The following is a 19592-nucleotide window of genomic DNA, read 5'->3' on the forward strand; positions in this document are numbered from 1 at the left end:
TCCCCATTACGCTTTAGGTGGAGGGCAAAGTGGCCACAGGGTTTACTGAAACCTGGTACTGTCCTGGACACACGTGGGCCTCTGGGGACACTAGTAACTGGGAAACTGCAGGAGAAGCTTTGACGGGGGCAGACTGCATCGCAGAGAACCGGGAGAGAGGGGAGGAGGGTGAGCAGGCCCCGGAGCACTGCATTAGTTCCCGGTGGCCGCCGCCACAGCACCACACACCGGGCGCTTAGCGTGATGGAAATGTGCTCCCTCGTGGCTCTGGGGCCAGCAGTGCCAGGGCAGGTGTTCCAGGCCGTGCTCTCTCTCAAGGCTCTCGGGGAAGATCCTTCCTGGACTCCTCCAGCTTCTGGTGTTGATCCCACTCCTTGGCTCATGGACAAACACAGTGTCTGCCTTCGTGGCATTTCCCATGTGTCTTAACGTGGTCTTTCCGTGGCATGCCCGCCTCTGTTTCTCTTCTCTGATAGAGACACCTACCCCATGGGATTAAGGTCCCACCCTACTCCGGCATGCCCTCATACTCACTGAACTACATATGCAAAGACCCACGTCCAAGCAAGGTCACATTCAGAGGTTCTGGGAAAGACATGGATCTTGGGGGACACTCCTCAACCCAGTACAAGTACCACACAAGGAAGTCGACTGAGTGAGGATGCAGGGACCTTGGGCGGCAGGGAAGCCCAGAGTGTGGAGCCCGGGTCCCTTGGGCAGCTCCCCTCAGGGGCCCAGCGGGGGCTCTTCGTGCTGAGAGTGCACTGGACACGTCAGGACGAGGTTGGAAGGCCGCCCACTGTATCCCGTCCACCCTGTTTTCTCAGGTCTGGGCTCCTCTCCTTTCCCCTCTGGAAGAAGGGGAGATGTTTAATACTACAAATCAAACCAGGCTTGAAATGGGGTGATGGCAGGTCAAGTCATAACTCAGCTGTGTTTAGCTTTGTCATCTTGGACAAGTCGTGCGACCTCTGAGTCTGTTTCTTCCTCTATAGAATGAGGATGTGGAGGATGATCATTAAGGGTCCTTCTGGCTCTAGAAGCTATGACTTCCGGAGGAAGAAGAGGAACTATGCTCTGCTGCCCGTTAGGACACCTTCGATAGGACCCTCCGCCATCCCCACCTTTGCTCCCAAGTGTATCTATCAGACGGCATGTGTGGTTGCAAACAACAGGCCTTGACGATCTTGAGCACAACAGGGATGTGTTAGAAGGCTACTGGGGGCTGCCACCAAGAACCACCTGGTCCAGGTGCCCCACTAGGGTGAATCTGGTCCCCTCCTCTCCCATGAACGCTCCATGTTTGCATCCCTTGCTCAAGGGTCAGCGTCCTGGGCAAGAGCCTCAGACATGGGCGTACCTTCCAGCTGTGCTGTGGGCAGAGAAAAGATAAGGTTTTCCTCCAAGGAAGATTGAGTTGCTGATCAAGGCGGGGTTGGACAGTGGACAGCCAATGAGTATTTGGGACTCCGCCAAGAACATTTTAACAGCATAGTTAGCCACGAGTATCTCTACACTGAAGTTGCTGCTGAATTATTACACTATTATCACTATTATTTTAATTTAGTGGTTAAGAACTCATATTCTGGCGTCAGAGAGACCTAAGTCTGAATTCCAACTCCGCCCCGGAGTAGTGGTGTGACTTTGGGAAAGTTATTTACGGCTTATACTTACATACAAGGAGCCTGCTTCCCCGTCCGCAACGTGGGGTGATAATACTGACTTTATAGGTTATTGTGAAAATTAAAGGCGATAATGTAGCAAAAGAGCTCAATGCAAAGCCTGGCCCATATACATTACCTGGTAGTAATCCTCATTCTGCATCGGGCACCTGGTTTGGTGGTAGCTGTGCACTGTTTCATGGACTCCTCACGACTCGGATATAGTTCACGTCAAAGCCCCTCCCCTCCTGCCATCCCCCTTCTATGAAAGTAGAAACCGAGGTGACAGCTGAGAAACTTGGTTAAGGATGCACAACTACATGAATTGCCAAAGCCGAGATGCCAGGTTTGCTCTGCTAGACCCAGAAGTCCAGGGTCTTGGCCGGGTCTCCCGAGCTCAGCCGGCTGCTAGCGTCCCGCTCACCAGCCCTGCTGCGCAGCCTCCAGGTTTGGTTTCCTCGAGATCAAGCAGGAGATTTGTGCTCCAGATCCTCCAACCTGCCCTGTGCCTTCTTCTGAAAGGGCTCAAACAAGAGGTGACGGGGTGTCACAGTTTGTGTTCTTTTTATTTTATTTAGGTTTTTGGTATGTGCCCTTCGTGGGCACCGAACCCAGGACTCTCTGGTCCGCAGGCCGCAGCTCCAACCACTGAGCCAAACCGGCCAGGGCTTGCGTCCTTTTTCATCACTACTTGATATTACCACTAAGCTCTGGGCCATTCTCTTCCAGCCTACACTCGCTGTGATTAGATATTCGAGAGCTGGGTTGCTTTTAAATTAGGGTAAGAAGGAGACGAGAGTGGTCTGGTGGGCCCCAGGCCACAAATGATGTCAACCTCATACATACTATCCGGTCACACAAACCAATCGAGTCACCCGACAGTTCAGTTTTTAAGTTATTAATCTAGATTTTGTCTTTAGATGAGTTTTGTACATCAGACGTGTATAGAAATTAAGATCAATTACTGGAACTTTTCTTAAATACCAACTTTATTGAGGTATAATTCTGATATAAATTCACATGTGAACAACTTAAAAAAATTTCCCCCTAGCCTATTCCTGTGTTTCCTTTCAAAAAGGTCTAGACTATGTCAGACACACAGTTTTCAACGTTAACAGTAACTCAAGTTAGATATTAATGTTATTTCTCTGGAATCGCTTCTCACCAAAACAGAAACAAACCTTGTCCTGTGGACTCCCATTGACAAAAATCAAATGTGCTGTTATTGCTACACATCAGTAGCACATGCAGCCAATTTCCAAGGACCCGATCACGTTACCGGCCTCCTGGTACCTTGGCTCCAGCGCGCAAACCGGAGCGAACTAACTTCCTTGGAGAAACCCCGACAGGACTGAAGGAGAAGCGGGCGGATGGCCTGAAACAGGCTAAGTTTTCTACGAAAAGCGCACTTCACGGTTGAGCCAGAGGAAGTGTGGGAAGGGCCTCCCCAGGCGGCCCAGCTGCCCCGTCCCTCCCGCCCCGCGGGGACAGGGGGTCGCCGGGCCAGGTGAGCGAGCCTGGGGGCCGGGGCCGACGCCGGGGGGCGCAGGGCTGTCCCACGGCGATGGCCGGGCCCCAGGCTGGCCCCCGAGGTCCGCGACCCGAGCAGCCTCCAGGGAGACCCCACTGCAGCGCGGGCCGTCCCCGCCGCCGCGCGCGCCCCTCCGCCCACTCCGGCCCCGCGCGCCCCGCCCCGCGCGCGTCCCCGCCGCCGCGCCCCCGCCCCCGGCACCGCCCCCGGGGCCTCCCGCTCCCCACCGCCCCTCGCGCGCCCCCCGCGTCCCGCGCGCCCCCTTTCCCCGGCACGGCCCCCGCGCGCCCGCCCCCCGCGCCGGACGCCCGCCTGCGCCGCGGGCCGAGGAGTGGGCGCGGGGCGGCCGGCGGGGCGGGAGGGCGGAGGGAGGAGGAAGAGGAGGAGGAAGGCGGCGGGGGAGGAGCCGCGGAGGAGGCCGAGCGGCAGTCGCGCCGGCGCTGGGCGAGGGAGCGGAGCGGCCGCCTCCGGTGAGCTCTGCGGGGTCGGGCCGGGCCGCCGGCGCGGCTGCCGCCTCCTGGGTGACCGGCCGCGGGCGCTCTCCCCGGGGCGCGGGGCCGGGCCGGAGGCGGCCGCTGCTCCCCGGGGCCGGGCGCCAGGCCCTGCGCGTCCTCGGCGGCCGGCGGGCGGGAGCGGCGTCCGGGGACGGCGGGAGGGCCGAGGCCTGCTTCCGCCGCCGCTCGCCCGACCTCGGCCTCCCGGGCCGCCGCGCGCCGGGCCGGCCGCCGCCTTTGTGGCCGCAGCCGCCGGGGAGGCCGGGGCTCGGCGAGGCCTGGGGCGGCGGCGCGGGGCCTGCGCGCTCGGGGCCGGGCCGGGCGGCGGGGCGGCGGCGGCCGGGCCGGGCTGCTCTGCGCGGGGCCGCTGCGGGGAGAATTCGCGTCCTGGCCGCGGGGATCGTGGGGTCCCGGGGGTTCCCCTGGAGCCGGGGCAGGCCGCGGTTTCCAGTTTGCTTCAGGAGTTGGCAACTTCGGGGACACCGTGGTGGCTCCTCGTGGAGCGAGACTTGACATTTCCCAGAGCGGGTCCTGGCACCAAACTCGGAGTGTGTGCAGGGGTCTGTGTGCCAGCGTCACGTGGAGTCGGGACGTGGAATTCGGGGTTCCAGCCCCACTTTCTGGAACTGAGGGCCAGGTGGGAACACCCGGGCTTCCGGGAAGGAAGCGCACGAGGTTGAATTCACGGCCACAGACGTCCCGTGACCACCTTCCCTGGACCAGGCGATGGGCATCCCGGTGATAACGTGAACGAGACACGGAACGGCCCCCAAACACGTCTCGGATCGAACGTGTTCACTGGAAAGCAAACATTTGCAGTCAAACAAAAGTAGACTGCGCCTCCTTCTCCCTGAAATCTCCGGGTGTTCTCAGCTGCGGGAGGCATGCCTTTCTCTTGCCTCTTTCCTTAAGCAGCAGATACCACAACAGAAAATAGGCTCCACCTGGTTGAATGAATGACTTTTAAGTGGCATCTTTAGTGCTGTGGAGAAGCAAACGTTGTTTAAAAACAGGCATGGCATGAGGCATGGCGTGCTTGACCAAGCTTCATAGGTAAAGCCCCAAAGCGTAGCCTGTGATGGAACTTTCCCCCTGCTCCTGACTTCTCTGCTGCTCACCTGGCTGCAGGTGGTAAAGTTCAGAGTCCCTGACTCAGGGGACTGCGTGGCCTCATCCCTTTGGCTCCAGCACGGTCCATAATAATACTCTCTGCTCGCCTTTGGAGAAGCTGGCTCTCTGATGGGACTTGATAAGGAATTTTAGAACTTATTCTCTGGGGTTTGGCAAGTGCTTGTCACTGTTCAGTCTGGGTGAGGATCAGCCAGATTATTCACCTGAACCTTTGTCCTTCTTAGGGTTCCTTTCCGCATCTCTTTGAAACACTTTTCCTCTTTTTTTAAAAAAATCCTCATCCGAGGATATTTTTCCATTTATCATCAGATAGAGTAGTAAGGGGAGAGAGACAGACAGACAGATTTCTATGTGAGACAGACACATCCATTGGTTGCCTCCTGAATGCCCCTGACCAGGACTAGGGACGAACCAAAACTGAGGTATGTGCCCTTGACCGGAATCGAACCCATGACGCTCTAACTGCTGAGCCAAACTGGCCAGGGCAGAACACTTTTCCTCTTTATTATGATCCTTAAATATCTTCTGAGTTGGTGCGAAGTACCCTGTCCCTTGCTCCTCCTTTTAATGGGCAGACCGGTAGGCCTTAAATATGACTGCCACAGGGTCCAGGGACACCCCCCCAGGCATCCCCTGGTGCCCTCCTTGCAGGGAGTCGGGGAGAAGAGATTCGGGTGCCGTTGACTTGGGAGGAAAAGCCCGGCTGTACAGACTGGATTCCAGCTCATTTCTCAGGCCTGAGGGTTCCTTTTAAAGGCTCTTTTTAGGAAACAGAAGCAAATACCTTAAGACTGTCTTGTTATGTAACTTCACTCCTCACAGATAACTAACTGGTAGTTTTCTCCACTGTGGTCAGTTGTCGGGAAACTTGTGTTGCTAATTGTATCTTTTATTTTGCTCAGGGCAGTCATTGTGTGATACTATTTAAAAAGTAATATGCTCCGAAGAAAAGGAAATGTTGAAAGTCCGTTTCCAAGTTTGTGGCAGCTACTGTTTCTCCCAGAAATAGGCAGCCATGCGAAATGGGTCGGTACACAACCACGTTGAAGTGTGGTCTTTATTTATACAATCCGGTATAGGTAGTGTGTGCGCGCATCTGTATTGATTCTTCATGAGGGTAGGCAGTTAAATGACCCAGAGCTCAGATCACCTTTGGCTGTTGGCTGTGTGCTGCATCAGCCGTGGGAAGGGAAGGTTGTCGGCTTCTGTTCCCGCCCTCCTTCCTCACCTCCTCCCGCTTGGTGCCTCTGTGGTGCTGGAGGCCTGGTGTGCAGTCGCTCCTTCTACACGGAGGACTTTAGGCCTAGTGTGTGCGGTAGAAAGGGGAGACGTGTGTGTGTGTGTGTGTGTGTGTGTGTGTGTGTGGCTAGCTGATCTAAAGCGTTGTCCAGGTAGTGATGAGCTGGAAACAGCGGAACGTCTTTAGTTCCACGGTTCATTGCTTGTGCCTATTAGTACCGAAAGCTTGGGGGCTGAGGGCACATCCCCCTTGAAGCTCAGGGTCTTCGATGTCTCCCACAAACATCAAATTACGTGTATTTACGTGGAACAGTTGTTTTTCGGTGACCGCTGGCCTTGGTGGTGTTTCAAGAGTAAACAAACTAGGTAGAGTAATTTAAGATCTCACTTTGGCGCCCGGAGGACATGTTGGACGTGTCGGATCTTTAGGAAAGAACCTTGGTGACTAGCTTTGAACACACCGTGCATCCCCTCTGGGTCTGTCCTCATAGGGGACTGACGTGGGGATACGCATCCATTTGACAGAATTACTGTGAGCGTATTTTCTTTAACGTAAAATCCAGGCTCTGCCGTGGGTTACAGGGTTTCTGTCTGGTTCTGCAGAATTCATAGGGTATTTATTTGTTTAGATTTGTTTTCTAATTGAATTTATTGGGGTGACATCAGTGACCCTCAGGTGCACAGTTCTGTAATACACCATCTGTCCATTGTATTACACGTTCACCACCCCAAGTCAAGTCTCCTTCCATCACCCTATATCCCCCCTTTGTTCTCTTTCGCACCCCTGCACCCTCTTCCTCCTGGAAGTCACCATGCTGTTGTCTGTATCTATGATTTTTTTTTTCTTAATCCCTTCACCTATTTTACCCGGCCCCACAACTCCCACCCCTCTGACAGCTGTCTGTCTGTTCTCTATCTATGAGTCTGTTTCTCTTTTATTTGTTAGTTTATTTTGTTTATTAGATTCCACATATAAGTTAAATAATATGTGGAATAATATTTGTCCTTCTCTGAATAGCTTATTTCACTTAGCATAATAATCTTCAGGTCCATCCACATTGTCACAAAGGGCAAGATTTCCTTCTTTTTTATGGCTGAGTAGTATTCCACTGTGTAAATGTACCACAGCTTTTTTGTCCATTCATGTACTGATGTTCACTTGGGCTGCTTCCAAATCTTGGCTTTTGTAAATAGTGCTGTAGTGAACATAGGGGTGCATGTATTCTTCGGAACCAGTGTTACAGGTTTCTTCAGCTTTATTCCCAGAAGTGGGATCACTGGGTCACAAGGCAGTTCCATTTTTAATTTTTTGAGGAACTTCCACACTGTCTTCCACAGTGGCTGCCTGGTCTACATTCCCACAAATACTGCACCAGGGTTCCCTTTTCTCCACATCCTCGCCAACACTTGCTTGTTGACTTATTGATGATGGTCCTTCTGACAGTGTGAGGTAGGATCTCATTGTGGTTTTGATTTGCATTTCTCTGATGATTAGTGATGTTGAGATCCTTTTCATATGTCTGTTGGCCATCTGTATGTCCTTTTTGGAGAAGTGTCTATACAGGTTCTTTGCCAATTTTTAATTGGATTTGGGGGGGTGATGAGTTTTATGAGTTCTTTATAAGGTTAGGTTTTTTTAAAAAATAAACTGTAAGTCTTATTTGCTTTCTCTGTAAAAATCGTGCCTTTCTTAGCATTGGTGTGAAAATTAAATGCGACAATGCATGTAGACGTGTGAGTTCAGTGTCTGGCATATAATAAGTGCTAATAGTAATAATTAAAAATAATACTGTGATCAGATAAAAGGAGTTTCCTGGTTTATCAGCAACATCCACGTAAGACTTGGTTTTTCTTGTTAAGGAAGCCCTGTGTGGGGGAGGGGCGAGAGGCCAAAGGGACAAGAAAAATGGGAACAAAAGAGAGTGGGAGCCCACAGGGGTGTTAATGGTGCCAGCCACTGGCAGTGTGGGGGGACAGGTGCTTGCGGTGTGAGCCGGAAGTTGGGTTCCTTGGCCCTTGGGCATGGTGGGGGGTCGAGAACAAAGAGGGTCCTGCATGTGTGTCTCCTACTGTGTTGACATTGTTCTCTCGCCCCTCACAGCCATCACACTGAACCTGTCCCTTGAAATTATTCGAAGGGCACCACACTCGGAGACTATGCTTGGGGCGCGGTGGCTGTCCTCTTGTCGCTGGGAGCAGACCACTGAGTAGAGAAGACAGAACGAGGAGAAGGAAGACGACGAGGTCGGGTCCGAAGGCCTGGGAGACAAGCAGTTGTCCGAGCACCGCTGAACCCCGAAGGTGTCACTATGCCTTCCTGAAATTCCCGACAGGTAAGCTTATCTGAAGGAGCAGCTGTCTATGCAGTTCAGGGGCAGAAGGAGAGAGTATTTAACATGCACACTCGTGTTTAAAGGTTTTCTCTAAGGCAGAGGACTATGTGGTTCATATTAAATAACACTTTCATCGAAAACAGTTTTCAGAACTGTGTAGACGAGGTGTGTGCGCCAGGTGCTCCATCCGGCGCCGCCCACGCTTGAACTGTGGTGGCTGTTTGGGCTGCTGCAGCAGCACACTGGGGGTTGAAGTAGCAGCGATACACCTTTCAAGGGGGACGCCCCCTGCCCGGCAGGCTTGTGACTGTGTGATCTTCCTTTTGTGAATTTTGTCTTGATGTTTATAGTAATGAAGGTATTTGTTATTAAGACTTCATTTCTGTTTTAAAGGAAATATTGTCCTTTCGACAGTAGTCATCTTTCTCTGTTGACATTGCTTTGAAAGTGAAGGCGCACAGACTTAGGGAAGAAGCTCATCACCAGCCACCGCAGACTCCTTACGTAAGCGTGTGCCAAAATTGCCCTGGGACTGGAGTGGTTTGGCACGTTTGCAGAATGACTTCGTTGTAGAATTAGAAGGAACCTCCTGAGCATTGCCCAGCTTCGTCCTTACCCAGGTGAGGAGGAAGGTGAAGACCAGGAGTGGCCACATCATCTGCCCACGGTCACGGACCACGTGGCAGGTCTGGTGGAGCCTGGTGTGTGCAGCTCATCTCTGCATCGATGCCGGATGTTTTCTCTCCTCCTGGGAGCAAGGGAGTTTGGGTCTGTGTCTTCTTGGAGGATGGCACAGATGAGCCGGCTCTTGGAGGGTGACCTACGTTTGATTGGGAAGAGCCGTAGCGATGACAGGGACGTTATCTCAGATAATGGATCAAACCGGGGCTGTGTCATCCGCCTAGAGAGCCTGTTCTCCTCTCTGCCTGCTTGCTGTTTCTTAGTTTACTCCCTTGATTTGATGGAGCTCATCCTCCTGGTGACTGCTTAGACAGGTGATGGGGCGGGGTCGTGTGTATGTTTGACAGCTCCTGTGTCGGAAAATGTCTGTGTTGTACATGTTTGAGGTACAGTCGGCTGCCTTAGATTTCTAGGTTACCAGTGGAGTCCGTGGCAGTCTGACTGAAATCTCGGCAACACGTAAAGGTGTGTTTCTCACGTCCACATCATCTGCTGTGGGCCTGGGGCTCTGGCATCTTCCTTGGGATCCAGCCTGCTCTCACCGGTGTCCCCTCCCATCACCCAGGGCTCAGGCTGCCACCGCAGACGCAGGGAGAGCTGACAGGTCACAGGCTGGCACAGGGGGGTTGCAAGTGCGTTTGCTCACAGCCCGTTGTCCAGAGCCAGTCATGCCCCTGCTGGGCTGCCGAGAGAGACACCGAGGCCACCGACAATGTGTGCCTGCCACCCGTCGGTGTCCCGGGACGGAAGGCGATGGCCCGCCGGCCTCAGGGCCGCCTCCCAGCCGGCTGCTGTCCACGTCCCGGTCGTTTGTGTCCTTCTTTCTCTTTCTGGATGCTGTGTGGTGCCTCTGTGTCACCCTAGGTGCTCAGAGGTTGCGCTGATATGCTTGTTACTTTTTCTTTTTCGGATGGAGTGAGCCTTTCTTGGGTGCTTAGACTCTGTACCCCTGTATTCTTTGGTTCTGGCCAATGCTTAAAAGTTCTTTTATAACTTCTTCCCCTTGAATGTTTTTCCTTTCCCGACTGAAGCTCTTTGTGGGGTGTTGGACTTCCTGAATTGATAATATTCATTTTTTTAGCTCTTTTTCTCCGTTTTTTAAAAATCAGCTTTTTTTTTCCCCCTTGATTTTTCTTCTTTTGAATTTTAATGTTGGCTCTAGGAGTTTTTGTTTTCAAACCATTCTCCCCCCCCCCACTTTGAACAATAAATCGCGTGTGCCTTGTTTCAGATCCGGGACGCCCTTTCTTAGGTGTGTTTTGTTGCCTTCCCGTCCAGCAGACCTCGATGTCGGCTTCTCCAGCTCCCCGAGCCAGTCAGCACCGCAATCATCTGCTTTCCTCTTTTTTTTTATCCTCACCTGAGGACATTTTTCCATTTTTTGCACAGATAGAGTGGGAGGGAGAGAGAGGAAGAGAGAGAGAGAGAGAGAGAAACATCGACGTGAAAGGGGCACATCGAGTGGCTGCCACCCGCACGACCAACCAGGGCCGGGGACAAACTGCAACCGAGGTACGTGCCCTTAGCGGGAACCAAACCTGGGTCTCTCTGGACTGCAGGCCGACGCTCTAACCGCTGAGCCAAACCGGCCAGGGCTGCTTTCCACTTCTCACTGTCCTTGCGGTTGTTTTGGGGAAGGGGGAGAGAGTGGAGGTAAAGAAGTATGTGTTTCATAAGCTCATGCACAGTTTCTCTGTTCTTTTTAGTTGTTTGTTTTCCTAGCATCAGTGACTATTAAAGCCTTTACCTTGGGGGGAACTCAAACCTAATTTTTCTTTATTTTTTGATTCCTCATTTGAGGATATTTTTCTATTGTCAGATAGAGTGGGAGGGAGACAGAGAAGACAGAGAGACGGACAGAAACATCCATGTGAGAGAGCCACATTGACTGGTTGCCACCCACATGACCCGACCAGGGCCAGGGACGAACCGCAACCCAGGTACATGCCCTTGACCGGAATCGAACCTGAGACTCATTGGTCCGCAGGCCGACGCTCTCACTGCTGAGCCAAACTGGCCAGGGCGCTACGTTTTCTTTAAATGAAGGTATTCAGTGTGTTTTCGGCGGGTGCCCTCATGCAGACGTGTCTCCGTTGCTGAGCTCCGTGTAACAGCAGCATGAAAGGTCTGCTGCTCTGTGGTGGGGTGACAGGTGACTCCAAGCTGGACCGTTTTCACGTCCGGGGCAACTCACAACAACTGATTACGTTTGACAGCTATCAGTTTGCAATGCATCTAATGTTTTCCATTTTGCAAGATTTTTATGTTATTTGTGACTAGGGCTATATTATTAATTTGAATAATTAGTGCTCCCCAGGGGTCCCCTTTATCTCTGAGGATTAGTGAGTGAGGTTTCCATTTGCTCTTAATGTACATTTAGTAAATCTTACGTGAATTAGTTTTTGTACCCCAAATCTGCTCTTCTCAATTTGCTTGTGGAACATGAGGAAAGACGACCTTAAGTGCAAGCTCACGTTCTCTAGTGCAAACTGAATGAACAACTCTGACACATTCTACGCAGAAGCATTTGAGTAGTTGATACTTTGCTCTTGGAATTGGAGCTTTTGTGTTATGATTTAAAGGCTGAGAGCATTCACAACATTTGTGTCATTTTTCAGTTACTTTTTTTAAAGGATTTTTTATTGATTTTTTTTTAGAGAGAGAGGAAGGGAGAGGGGGAGAGAGAGTGAAACATCAATGGGTTGCCTCCTGCACGCCCCCGCCAGGAACCCAGCCGGCAGCTTTGTGCACGATGCCCAGCCAACTGAGCCACACCGGCCATGGCACTGGTCAGTTATTTTTATGTGCATGTTGCCTTTAGGAGTTAAAAGTTTTTGCTCTAGTAGTTCAATGTGTCTAAGAGATTTTGAAACAAACAACTTTGAATTTTGAAGAATGAAATGTAGTGAAAGAACTTGTCCTGCCCTGGCTGGTTTGGCTCAGCGGTTAGAGCGTCGGCCTGCAGTCCGGAGAGATCCGGGTTCGGTTCCCGCTAAGGGCGCGTGCTTCGGTTGCAGTTTGTCCCCGGCCCTGGTTGGTCGTGCGGGTGGCAGCCACTCGATGTGTCCCTTCACGTCGATGTTTCTCTCTCTCTCTCTCCCTTCTTCTCTCTCCCTCCCACTCTATCTGTACAAAAAATGGAAAAAAATGTCCTCGGGTGAGGATAAAAAAAAAAAAAGAACTTGTCCTGTTTGGTACAGCAGGCTGATCTTTGGGCCCTACTTAATTGTCAACATTTGTTAAAAATTCTCCAAGGGTCTTATCTGCTCGGTAGTTTAAACAGTGAGGTCATTCCTTTTCACCGGAGGTCATCGTGGTGAGATTATTTAGGGAATTTACTGTGCTTTTAGCTAAAACGTTGGCAAGTGCCTAGGAAGGGGTAAAACTGTGTACATTAAAATTTAACATGCACATATATAAAGACAACGATGACTTGTTATGTAAGTGTCCTACTTTTTAAATCCAAGATGTTAAATCCAAATGAGCAAATTAACTAAGTTTTATAAGCCGGCTCCAATAATATTTTAAATGATTGAATTTCTGAACATGTGTCTCATAGTCAATTTAATAGGAATGCACTGAACACCGTTGTAGGAAACGATGCTTCGACGTGCTCACGTCACGTTCCCTGCAGGTTTCCTAGCTGAGTATGCGTAGTTTTATCTGAGTACGTGCGTAGTTTTAGTTCACGGAATCAGGTGCTGCCGGAGCCTGGCATGTGTGGAGACCGGTCTGTCTGTCCGGGAGAACTGGCGCGGGAGGTGCAGCCAGGCCACGCGGCGGCTTCGTGCTGCCGCACAAGCAGGAGTGAGTCGCTTGAAAATTTATTCGAGCTTTTGCTTTCATTATACATTTATTTTTAATGTATTAAATTTTAAATTCCGTGACAACTTCAAGCGCACTTCTTTAAAAAAATTCTCACCCCAGGATGTGGTTTTATTGATTTTAGAGAGAGAGGAAGGGAGAGGGAGACAGAGAAACATGGGTGTGTTGCCTCCCGTACGCACCCCACCCAGGGATCGAACCTGAAACCTGGGTATGTGCCCCGACTGGGAATTGAACCCCTCGACCTTTTGGTATACGAGACGCTCCTACCAACTGAGCCACACCGGCCAGGGCAAGTCCACTCTTCTTATTTTTTATTTATTTATTATTATTATTTTTTTTGTGGTATGTGCCCCTAGTGGGAACTGAACCCGGGACTCTCTGGTCCACAGGCTGACGCTCAACCGCTGAGCCACACCGGCCAGGGCAAGTCCACTCTTCTTCACTTGGTTATCTTTCCATTTCTTGATTCACTTTTGTAGCCCTGCAGGAATTCCTGCTGCTTTCCAAAATACTAGCTTGTTGTGGTGGGATCTCGAGGCTGGAAGAGAAGGCAGAGCAATTCCGTCGCCTGTGCTCCGTGTCAGTTGGCTTTCTGTGCATGTAGTTCTCAAGAACGTGAGCCAGAGATTTCCCCCTGTGTGCTCACTAACTTGTCCGCCCGGCGCGGTTCCATGGTCGCTGCGGGGGACACGAGACTCCTGGGCCCGAGGGAACGGACCCCTCGGGATCCCGCCGTCGCCCGGGTGTCAGTGTTTGCGCGACTCCCCGAGCACCAGCGCCTTGTTGGGAAGGCACGTAGGAGACCAAGGGGGGAGCCAGGACACCCCAGGAGGCCGGTGAGATAGTCAGTAGCTTGGACCAGCACGTGGTGTGCGCGATTAGGTTTTGCACGATTTCTGAAGAGCTGAGATGGGGGATTGGGGACCTTCTGGAGGTGGCGTGTGAGAGAAACAGAAGAGCCACGGGTGATTCCAGAGGCTTTGGTCGCAGCCGTTGGAAGACTGGGGCGGCCACGGGGCGAGTGGGAAGGGCTGCAGGCAGAGCAGGTGGGGTGGGCTGGAACAGAGGACGGCTTCCTTCGGAACACGTTAGATCTCAGGGGTCTCCAGGACAGCAGAGGGCCCACGCCAAGGACAGGGCTGGTGGTCACTGGGCTTCCTAAAGAGGGAAACTCGGGAGCGGACCACAGCTCAGCGTCACTTAAAGCATGAGAGCGAATGCGTGAGGTCGATAAGGAGACGGGTGCACGAGGAGGAGAGATGACCGAAGCCGAGTGCCGGGGACCTCCAGAGCGAAGAGATGGAGGTGGTCTGGGCGGGACCCGCTGCGTCGACGGCTGCCGACGCCTGCCCGCGGGAAGGACTGAGGATTGTGCTGGGTTTGCGGGGTGCACGTCATCGGTGAGCTCGAGAGCAGTTCCTGTGTAGTGATGATGGGGGGGTCTCTGTGCTGTGAGGAAATGGAGACGCAGTGGTGGGCCTTGGGTGTGCATGCTTTCCCAGGGTGTCCCTGCACTGCAGCGGGGATTAAACGGGGAGCCCTCTCCCCACCCACAGCGGGCAGGGAAAGGGGCGCCAACAGTGTGTTCACACACGTGAGAAGCGACGTGTTTAGGAGAGGTCCCGCAGAGGGTTGCTGTTGGGCGGTGGAGTTGGTCACGCGTGCAGGTAGGGGGGCCTTTAGCAGACTGTGTGCACCCGCCGCCACCGGATGGCAGTGGGTACGGAAACCCGTGTCCCCAGGTTGCTGGAAGTGGCGTTGGCGCTGGAGGTTTTCTTGGGATGTTTTTCATTTTCTCTGAAACAGGAAGCTGGGCCTCGGCTGAGCCGGAAGACGGGGCAGCAAGGGCAGGAGGTGTGAGGACCCTGGGAAGCGGTCAAGCACAGGGAGACAGTGAGTGGCCCAGGGAACGCAGTTTGATTTCCCCGCAGCGTGGCGGCTCCCCCGAAGTGCATGGTCGTGACGTGAAGTGAGGCTGAGCAGTGGTCGTAGGTTTCTGCAGCCTCACCCCCGGGAGGGGCGCAGGCCTGGCCCACGCGGGGTTGGAATCACCCCCTGTGGTGGTTTTGCCAGGAGGGCTTTTCAAAGACGAGTGGAGGAAGGGAGTTGAGGGTCTGGGCTGGGGAATGATCATGATTAATTGTGGAAAATTAGCTGAGTAAGGAGGGACGGGGTACACCGAAGAGCTGGGGCTATTACTCTTGTCTTTTAGACTTGGAACATTTCAGGCCAATGTTATGTTTGCAAAAAGTTATTTCGGGTGGGGTGAAGAGGAGGAGGAGGTCAGCCTAGGTACCAGTAAAACAAAAAGAACGCAATGCTCGTGCCCGCCGATTGATGTTTTCGTTCGGCCGTCATGGGGTCACTGGACGCTAAGAAAAGGCCTTGCGTTTGACTGTAACTGATGATTTGCTCGGCCCATCCCTTTAACAAAAGGAGCGAATGAGCTCACACACTTTATCCTTATAAAAATGCCTGTGTTTATTGGATAATATTTTGAGAGTACCATGTACAGAACTGGTGCGGTCCGGTGGACGGTTCCACTATGGTTCTCACTGGCCCGGTTTTCCTCCCTGTTCTCCCCCCAGAATCGAGACCGCACTTCGCATACGGTTTTGTTTCCTGTGTTTTTTTTTTTCGCTTAACTAATGAACAATATGAACTTTCCCTGTGTTATTTATAACGCTGGGCAAATATCAGTTTCAGTTCCCGCAAGCCCCGTTGTGTAGATGTGCGGGTTTTGTGTACGGTTCTCATACTGTTGGAAACGAGAATGCTTCTGATAGTTACGATTTACATTTGTAGTTTCATCATATATGCCAGTGCTGGGGATGTTATGCTTTGGTTTCATCTTATTTCTGTAAGATTTATAAAAATAGCATTGCTGGGTCACCCAGTACTATGTGAATATATATTTATATTTTTGTTGTCAATCCTCACCCCAGGTTATTGTTTTCCATTAATTTTTTGGGAGGGGCAGGGAGAGGGAGGGAGAGACAGAGAGGGAGGGAAACGTCGATGTGAGAGAGATATGTGATCGTTGGCTCCCACATGCGCCCAAAGCAGGCCAGGGATCGAACCTGCAACCCAGGTACATGCCCTTTACCAGGAATTGTACCCACAACCCTTCAGTGTTGGGCCAGTGCTGTAACCACTGAGCAACAGTGGCCAGGGCTGTATGACTGTTTTCAAGAGTTGTAGATGTCCAAGTTATATTTTTACAACTCTGTAAAGTCATCTTCGGGTAAGGAATATCATCATTTAGATACACCTTTGCTGACGTGACTTGTGAAAAACCGTTCCTGTTTTCATTTGGACGTCTTTGATTCTTCCGAGGGTCGCTGTTTTCCTGGGAATGTGTTGGTTACTCATGTGGGAAGATGCGTCCTGTTCCCTGCCTCCCACATCAACCAAGACGAGATTAACCAAGGGCTCACACCCAAAAAGCACAACCGAAGTGCTTTTCTGGGAAACACAGGCGCATCCGATGCTGTCAAGTGTCAGGGGATTTCTTAGGATGACAGAAGGGCAAACAATAAGGGAACACTGACGCCTTCGACGGAAATAAAAAGAGAAACTTCTGTCGGTCAGGGTGCCACCAACAAACGTCGTCGGACACAGTCCTGTGCAGGTGCAGAGAAAAGAAAGTGACCTGTGGGGACCCACACGGAGTGGTTTCTGAGGTCTGGAATGTACCTGCCGTACCAGAGATCTTTTTGTTCTGTATATTTAAGTTCTTTTCCCCGCAGTAATTAAAAAAAAAGAAAAAGAAAGAAAGAAAAACCTTTGAAAACCAGTCGATTTCACGTTCCCGCCGGCAGTGACGAGGCCCCGGTGCCTCTAGATGCTCGCTGAAGCCAGGGCCCAGCGTTCTCAGCGGCGTGTGGTGGTATCTCATGTGGTTTTTAGTTAGGTTCCCAGTGACCAGCACTGCTAAGCACCTTTTCTTGTGGTTATTAGTCATCTGTGTGCCTTTGGTAAACGGTCTATTTCAGTCTTTTGCCCCTTGTAAATATCGGGTTATTTGTCTTATATATATATACGTGTGCGTGTGTGTTGTGGGTGCAAATCCCTTATCAGATATATGATGTGCAAATATTTCCTCCCAGTCTGGCTTGTCTCTCTCTCCGCAAGGCGTTTTGGGGCACAAGAGTTGGAATTTTAGTGAAGTCCAAAGCTGAGGGGTTTTCGGGAGTAAGTTTCTCGGTTGGTACTGTTTGTCTTCGAAGCGCTGGACTGTTGTCACCTTGGACAGGGGGCCCCGCTTCGGAGCCTCGTTCTGCAGAGAGGATTTATCGCCCTCTTTGCTCCATCACCCCCTGGGTATGTACGTTCCTTATTCCCACTTTCAGATGAGAAACCTGAGGCGTGGGTGCGCAGGGTCCTCAGGAAGGAGTGGACGTGGTCTGAGCTCAGGCCCCGTGGCTGCAGAACTGGGCTCTGGATCACGGGCTCTGTCCCCCGCGCCCCGTGTTGTGTTCACGCCGGCAGACAGGTGGTGGTTTCTGCTCGTGCTCCGAGGGGTCGGCACCGTGTCTGTGTCTCGGCAGCTTCCTTTGTGACCGTGGGCCAGTCGCTGACCTTCCTAAGGTGCGGTGTGTTCTTCTCTACAAAGGAGATATAGCTGGAACCTTCCAAATAGAGATGCGGGGAGACTCAAGAAGTGTCATGTGCATTTCTTAGCACGTGGTACCCTCTGATTGGGTGGCGGCGGTGGCGGTGGTGGCGGTATGTCCGTAACAGAAGCAGCGGGGCGATAGGACCCTCCCCTCCTCCTGTGGGAGCCGGGCGTCTCTCAGGGAGGGCAGCATCCTCAGTGTTTCTTTTACCACCTTTGCTCATACTCTGTCCTGGAACCTGAGGAGCTGGCGGGTTTGCAGACCTGATTTCCCGTCCTTTGGTCTCACTGTGGCTGGCAGCTGTCTCCTGATGCTTTTCCAGACAGGGCGGCGGCGTATCAGTACCAGGACCAGGAGCGATGCTGCCTGGAGTGACGCAGTAAGGCAGGCGAGCGGCAGAGGTGGGCTGACGTCGCGGGCATTCGCAGAACTGGAGTGGCTGAGGAGCGCCACCTGCTGTGTGGGGTGCACTCAGGCACGAGGGTTGTCAGCTGTGGGGCGTTTGGCCGGGCGAGGCGTTCATTCCTGGTGTCCACAGCACAGAGCCAGCGGAAGAGTCCGAGTTGTGAAGGAGGGAAGCCAGGGTCCGAGCTGAGGTGTGAGGGCCACGGAGGGAGGCGAGGTGGGGGGTGAAGACTGGTCATGGACTAGAAGGCAGGAAGAACTGGGAACAGTTCGGGAAGGTTTAGAAAGAAGGACCGAGGAATGTGTGGACACCTCTGACCTGCTTCTCACAGTTCCAGGGGCTGAAACAGACACCCATTCTGTTACCTGCACCCGCCTGTCTTCCGTGAGCGTGGATGGGTGGTGGTGCTGTGGTCAAATAAAACCTGCCCAGTGGGTCCAGAAAGATCGAATGTAGAAAATATGTGACTGCTGGGACTCTGGGCGCCTTTTTCTGGTCACCGGAGGTGATCACTGGTATGTGGGTGTCCTTGTAGACATTTACGCTACAGAGACACACACAGATGGGGTCACATTTGCGTTTCGTTTTGTAGCTTGCCTTTTTCCAACACTTCTTTTGTCTGCATAGTGTTTTAGTGTATTGATAGATTATTAAACGAGTCCACTGATGGTTGATGTGGATTATTGTTGCTTTCTCGGAAGATACTTAAGTCTGTGTTTCTACCAGAATGAATTAGGCAGTAGACGTCTGTGTAGCGATTGAATGGGCTCATTCTATAGAGTCAGTTGTTTGATTTTAGGCAAGAGCCTTAATCTCTGCCTCAGCTTCCCCATCTGTGCAGTGGGAATATTCCTGTTGTTACTACTGCTATTCGCCTCAAGCTCCTGTCCAGCCTCCTGTGCGCTGGACCTGTTTTAAAGGGCATCACCCATATGAACACATTTAAACCACACAGCTGACGTGAGTGACTGATACTGTCATTTCTCAGATCGCACAGCTGTTAATGATGGGGTGGACACACACACGGACCGTAGGCCTTCTGGTCTCCTGCTGGGTGACCCTGGGTGCATGGTACCGACCTACAGGCTATAGGGTTCAGGGAGACACAGCCTCGTCAGATGGCTTAAACTAAGGCCCAGCACCTATCAGGCCAATATGGGACCTATTTTTATCAACAATGGGCCAGTGTTAGGTAAACGATCAAGTAATAGTAGCCTTTAAAAAAAAAAAATGCTGTAGGAACATCGTTTTCCATATGTCCTTGTTTTGTCATGAGTATATATCCAAAAGACAAATTCCTAATAGCATAATTACTTGGATAAAGCATACATAAATTTAAAGTTCTGATAAGAATTTCAAATAATCCGCCCTGGCCGGTTTGGCTCGGCGGTTGAGCGTCAGTCTGCGGACCAGAGAGTCCCGGGTTTGGTTCCTGCTAGGGGCACGTACCACCAAAAAAAGAAAAAGAAAAAAGAAAAGAATTTCAAATAATCCTCTACAGACTGTGCCATTCATAAACAGTTATTAGTGCCCGGTATCCCGCACCCTTGCTGACACTGTTCATGATTTAACTTTTCAGATTTACAGGTGAAAGATACTATCTTTTTTTGTTTTGGATTTCCTTTTCAGTGAATTTTGAGAGTTGAGGTGCAGTTTGCATACAGTGAGA

The 19592-nt window shown here is 51.8% G+C and overlaps 1 protein-coding gene across 3 annotated transcripts in view; it reads left to right on the plus strand.

Moving 5' to 3' along the window:
• Positions 1-3610: 3610 nt before the first annotated feature.
• The window catches only part of SOCS6 (suppressor of cytokine signaling 6), a 31311-nt gene continuing 15329 nt past the window's right edge, over positions 3611-19592 (plus strand). Inside the window, exons 1-3 of one of the 3 annotated variants that reach the window (XM_036245612.1) lie at positions 3611-3662; positions 8158-8389; positions 8783-9009. The gene's annotated coding sequence lies outside the window, so the exon portion shown is untranslated. The remainder of the gene's footprint in view (positions 3663-8157; positions 8390-8782; positions 9010-19592) is intronic. The other 2 variants (XM_036245613.1, XM_036245614.1) reach the window with 2 other exon arrangements.

The sequence above is a fragment of the Molossus molossus genome, unplaced genomic scaffold (assembly GCF_014108415.1).
Source record: "Molossus molossus isolate mMolMol1 unplaced genomic scaffold, mMolMol1.p scaffold_m16_p_6, whole genome shotgun sequence".
Classification (NCBI taxonomy): Eukaryota; Metazoa; Chordata; class Mammalia; order Chiroptera; family Molossidae; genus Molossus; species Molossus molossus.